This window comes from Macrotis lagotis, chromosome 8 (genome assembly GCF_037893015.1).
Source record: "Macrotis lagotis isolate mMagLag1 chromosome 8, bilby.v1.9.chrom.fasta, whole genome shotgun sequence".
Taxonomy (NCBI): domain Eukaryota; kingdom Metazoa; phylum Chordata; class Mammalia; order Peramelemorphia; family Peramelidae; genus Macrotis; species Macrotis lagotis.
In genome coordinates, this window is record NC_133665.1 from 49,671,023 (window position 1) to 49,677,445 (window position 6,423).

Sequence of the window (6,423 nt, forward strand, 5' to 3'; positions counted from 1 at the left end):
CTGACTCCAGGGCTGGTGCTTTATCCACTATGCCACCTACCTGCCCCCTGTTGATCCCTTTCTTAAAATACCAATAATATGTCTCAGTTTATTGTAGGGGAAGGAAATAAGTATTAAGTACCAAGTGCTTAGGGCACTTTCATGATTATCTCATTTAAGCCTCACAATAATCCTGGGAGGTAAATCATCCTGATTTTACAGTTAAGGAAACCAGTATCAGAGGTTAACAGGTCACAAAGCTAGTAAAAAGCTAGGCCTAGCATTAATTGATCCAGCTGTCTCTAAGGATAATCAATTTAGAGCTGGAAAGGACTTCAGTTATTTTACAAATGAAGAACTAGATTCAGGGAAGGAGACAGGTAGTAAGCATTGAGGATGAAGTGGGATTTTGAGGTCTCTTGCTGGCAGGTTAATGGGAATATGACAAGAATTCTCTTTTGCTCCTTGTCTACCATCCTAGGAGGATTGAGGTGGTGGGGCTGCCATGGGAATGGGAAGCAGCTGGTCATTTGTGGAATTCTGAATTAAGGCCTTAAAAGTCATCTAGTCCCTTTAATTTTGCAGATGAGGAAACAGGCTCAGAGAGGTTGTAACTTGCCCAAAGTCACAGTTAGTAGCAAGGGCAGGACTTACCCACTGGTTTTGACTGCCCAATACTTTTTCTGCCATGCTGGAATTTAATAGGCAAATGGAGAGAAAAGATGACAAATGAATGAGAATTACTTTGACGTTAAAAATGTCAAAATACAAATCACCTTTGGTGGGAATAATTGTTTACTAGGACTTAGATTCAGTAGGTGATCTGTCAGGAACTTCAAAGAGCAATAAAAAATCCAATGTAGAATTAACAGAAAAGGAAATGGAGTTATGACAAATGTAGGTATTTCATCCTGGCAAGGTGGAGAGCTTAGGAGTTTTGCTCTGCTGAACTACTTCAGGGCAGAGATGCTTGAAAGAACACTGAGACTGGTGATGCCTCTGAAAGGAGTCTTCCATGCCTGGATATCATTTGGCAGGATTTCCCTTTCCCTTTTCCATTCCACAATTAGACATTCATCCTCTTCTGTCTCCCATTTTGTTCCTCTCTCAACTGTATCTTTTTTTCTACTCTTATGTTTTATCCATGTCTCTCAGAGCCTAAAGTGAAGCACTAGTTAGGAGGTGGGAGAAGAAAGCAGTTGATTGAAGGAATAAAGGAAAATGCCCTTTACAAAAACAACCACAACCATTGCTTCTACAACTATGACTGTTACTAAAGTTTTGGCCATACCTTTTCTGCTCTTGAGCCCATTTGGAGGTAATCTTTGCTTCTCTAGGCATTAAAAGCAAGCCAGAGTTCTGATGCCTCTTTCTACCACTGGAAGATACTGAGGCTTCTTAAGCACCAATGTGGGAGAAGAAATTTGATAGGAAAGGTTGACATTTCAGCAGGTTTCCTTTTCTAGTCTAAATAGTAAATACTAAATAGTAGGGCAGCAGGTTGGTTCGGAGGATAAAGAGTGCTGAGCCTGAAATCAGAAAGACATCATCAAATCTGACTTCAGACCTTATTAGATGTGACTGAGCAAGTCCCTTAACCTTTTTTGCCTCAGTTTCTTCATCTGTAAAATTGACTGGAGAAGGAAATGGGCAAATCATTCTAGTATCTTTGTCAAGAAAATCCTACATGGGGTCATAAAGAGTTGGATATGACTGAAGAATGAACAACAAACTAAATGGCATGATTATCCCCATGAGAGCATAGCTCCTCTACTCTGTCTCTGTTGCTTCTATTTTTGGGGGTGGGTGGGGCGGAGTGTTAAGACTGAACCAGTTTCCTCTATGTAATTTGTTTCTTCCTATCCCTCCACCCCAAACCCTGCAGATAAACTACTGCAAATGCCCTTTACTAGGAATTGGAACAATGAATGGAAAAAGAACCCATTTAGGAAGAATTATCTATCAGCATTAGACTGATGAGGCATTTATTGAAACTGGAAAAAGGGCATTGCTGGAAAGGAAAGATGGAACAATTTAAGCTTATAATAAACAGTACAAATAAATACCCAAATATGTATGCTCTATCTGTGGTACAGTAAAACCAGCACCACAAGGAACATTTTAACAATAACCACTGTGAGGGCAGCATGGATCCAGTCAGTAGGACCTGAGTTCAAATCAAGCCTCAGATACTTGAAACTTACCCACTATATAACCTTGGGCAAATCACTTAACCCCACTGCCCCACAAAAAACAAAAAATAAATAACTGCACTGTGCAGACTGCTGTTCAGATCAGGAGAATATACAAAGTTTAGATAAAATACAGTCCCTTCCTCCTCCCATCAGGTAGTTTAGAGTTTAATAGGAGGAGTAAGGTACCAGTGTAACTAAATCACAATGCTATACAGGTACATTTGAGTTACAAAGTATGAGGTGCAAGAAGAGAAGTTATTCCTGGCAAAGTAGATTATGGAGAAGGTATTTTCAGTTGGATTTTAAAGGATAAATTGGGTGGAATGGGTATTTCAGGCACAGGGCAAATCTGAGCAAAAGCATGGAATTCAGAAAATTTGGGGCATTTGGGTGCAGGGCATATTTAGAGGAAAGAAATTAGTTTGGGAAGACCAAAATGTGAAAAGGGCCCGAGTCCCAGGGAGGATGACTTGTGAAAGTTCTTGAATGCCAGGGAGACACGCATACAGAGGTGCCTAATAAATGTTGACAAAGAAGAATCAAAATTTTATTCTGCAGGTAGTAGGGAGCCCCTGAAGAGTTTTGATCACAGGAATGTGAGTAAGTCATTAGGAATGAGAAAGAATTACAACATTATTTTGGTTTGGAAATTCATAGGCTCATAGACCTAGAGCTGAAAGTCACCTCAAATAGCATCTTTTCTAAAAGTCTCATTTTATAAATGAAAAAAACCTAAGACCCAGGGAGATTAAGTGACTGGCCCCTAGTCACATAGGAAACAATAAAACATATTGTAAAGATTTCAAGGAACTTGTATTATGTGCTATTCCATTTGGTAGGTAAGAAGACTGAGTTGAACCAGTTTTTCTGACAAGAGCTGGTGCTTTTTCTGCAGTACCAATTGGAAGGAGAACCAACAGATAGAGCACTGGGTCTGAGGTCAGGAAGACTCAACTTCCTGAGTTCAAATCTGACCTCAAACACTTACTAGCTGGGTAAAACCCTGGGTAAATCCCCTAATCCTGTTTGACTCAGTTTCTTCATCTATAAAATAAACTGGAGATAAACAAGGAAGAGACAAACATATTATTAGAATTAGAAACACAGAAAGGTGGTAAGATAATGAACTGTTTGGGACATTATAAGTTTGAGGATTCAATGGGTCTGGAGCTCTCCAGAGGTCAGAACTGGGTCTGAATAGAAGTTGAAGCCACAGGAGTCAATGAGATTGCCAAAGAAAGGATTGTAGAGAGGAAGGCTCAGCAAAGGAACCAGAGGTGCAAACTGTTAGGAAAACCAGAAGAATGTCTTATGAAAGTAATGGAAATGAGAATATCTATAGAGTAGGATAGCCTAATCAACAATATCTAGAGCTGCAGAGTTCAAGGTCATTGGTAAATTGAAAAAGCAATCAACAAGTGGAAGCAGAAGCTTATGAAGGGTAATGAAAAAAATTGAGGTTACAGGTATAGACAATTTAAAAAATATATTACAGTTAAAGAGATGAGATGGCAGTTAGGATAAATGTCAAGGAAGGGCTTTTTGAAGAACGGGAAAATGACCATATTTGTAGTTGGATGTGGAAGCAAAAGGAAGATTAAAGAGAGAAGGGCAATGCCAACTGGAGGAAGATCATTATTAAGTGACAATTATATAGTAGACACTGCACTAAACTTCACAAATTTATCTCATTTGATTTTTACAACAACCCTGGTGGCTAAGTGCTGTTATTATTCCCATTTTTAAACTGGGAAATTCAAGTAGACAAGTGATTTACCCAGGATAATAAAGCTAGTAAATGAGGCCATATTTAAACTCAGGTTTTCTTGACTCCAGGCTCAGTGTATATCAACTTGCTACCTATTTACAAATAATTGATTTTGTCCTTTTACTGCTTTTGTCTTATAATTATTTATATCATGAGCAGACCTGTAACAATTTAAGTTTTAAAATTCAGTTTTCTTTCTAATCATTTATGAATATATTCTTTTTTAAAATTTATTTTTATAAAAGATATTATTTGAGTTTTACAATTTTCCCCCATCTTGCTTCCCTCCCCCCATCCCCACCCCACAGATAGCACTCTGTCAGTCTTTACTTTGTTTCCATGTTGTATCTTGATCCAAATTGGGTGTGATGAGAGAGAAATCATATCCTTAAAGAGAACAGAATTCTCAGAGGTAACCAGATCAGACAATAAGATATCTGTTTTTTTATGAATATATTCTTAACTTTAGTTTTGTTTTTTAGTTTTTACAAGGCAGTGGGGTTAAGTGACTTGCCCAAGGTCACACAGCTAGATAATTATTAAGTGTCTGAGGTCAAATTTGAACTCAGTTCCTACTGACTCTGGGGCCTGTGCTCTATCCACTGTGGCACCTAGCTGCCCCCAATATATTCTCAATTTAAGGAATTTAGCTGACTTTGGGGGTTGCATGCGAATACAAAGGAGTCAAGACTTGTATCATTATCTCACCAAGTTATTTTTGTTATCTTCACCAGGACTCTCAAAAAGGAAGGAAGAGGCTATAGTTTACCCCATTATCAAATTTCCAACCAGTCATGTTATTTATTCCCTGTGCCTCAGCTCTATAACCAATCATGTTGTCCTAATCCCATGATGTTCTGTTTTTCTCTTTGCTCTGTATTCCCTAAAACCTTTAAAAGAGGAATTGTCATTTTGTTCATGGTCTTTGGCATAAATAGTGGTAGGTCATTGATCCATTTATTGATAGGTGGTATGCCCATTAATAAATGTTATCTTACTTGGAATATTGCCTTGATTTATGTTGTTAAATTTCAATCAGACACTGTCAAACCAAGACTATATGATGCCTGCCACAGATGATTAAATAGTTCCCTCTACAATAGTTCATTCTACTCATGCTGTAGAAAGAATATTGAACATGGAGTCACAAGATGAATTCAAATCCCACCTCTGCACTTATTACTGGCAGGATCTTATGCAAGTTTCTTCATATTTAAAATGAAGAGTTTGGTCTACATAACCTTCAATATCATTTCCAGCTCAAGATCTATGATGTTATTATAATCACTCCCCAACCTTGCCCCCACCATTACACTAAATCATCTAAAAATGGATTCAAAGAAGGCTATAAAAATAAAAATCAATTCAATCTTCTGATATCTATATCATTCCTTTTGGATGAATTCAAATCACAGAATATTAATTGCTTTGATCCAGAGATCACCTGGTTCAATCTCTTCCTTTCACAGATGAAGAAAGCAAAGCTCACAGAGTTGAAACAACGTGTTCATGTTGTCCTGAACTGTAACAAACTCAGGTTATCTGAGTCTAGTGCTCTTCCACCCCCTTATACATATAGCATGCTTATAAAAATGTCTCCGCAGAACTGGAGCTCTTTAATCTTCCATGCCCAACAAAGACATTATCATTCATTTATTTTAATGCCTTTAATTAACAATAGCACCTTTCTCCAAGAATTTCCAAGTACTTCACCATATATTTCAGTACAGTAAGCAGAACATTGACATTTTTAACTTCCCTTTTACAGAAATGACCACTTTAAAGCTGTAGAGTCAGTAGCATTAGTAAAGCTAGATTTCTAGCTGACATTTATTAAGTGTTTATCATATGAACAATATTAGGCACTGTAGAGTTAAAAAGCTTGGATAAGACAGGATCTCTGTTCTCATGAAACATAAGGATGGGATAAGATACATAAGTAAATAACTGTGATATAAAATAATACATGGCAACTATATCAGGCAAAAACAAATGAGGTCCTGGGTTCTGTTATCATCGTAAGAGAGGAAGAGGAGTCTCACTCCAACTGGAGCCAAAGCTGTGGGGATCTAGATTCGATTTCTAGAATTTTATTCACTCCAATAAAAATTTAGTAAATGCCTGGAAATAATGAAAAAGGGGGAGGCTAGGTGGCACAGCGGATAGAGCATCGGCCCTGGAGTCAGGAGTACCTGGGTTCAAATCCGGCCTCAGACACTTAATAATTACCTAGATGTGTGGCCTTGGGCAAAAACCTAAAAAAAAAAAAAAAAAAAAAAAGGGAGAGGGAGGGACGGGCGAGGTCCCCGGTGGGGGAGGGGAGGGTCAGGCCGGGCCCCCAGGCCCGTGACCCCTGCGTGTCCCGGGTGACGTCACGCATCTCTAACACGAGAGGGGGAAGGGAGGCAGCCCCTGCGGGGACCCCTCCAACTCCGAGGGGGTGTCTCAGACCCCCTTCTTCTCCCGCCCCGCCCGGCCCCA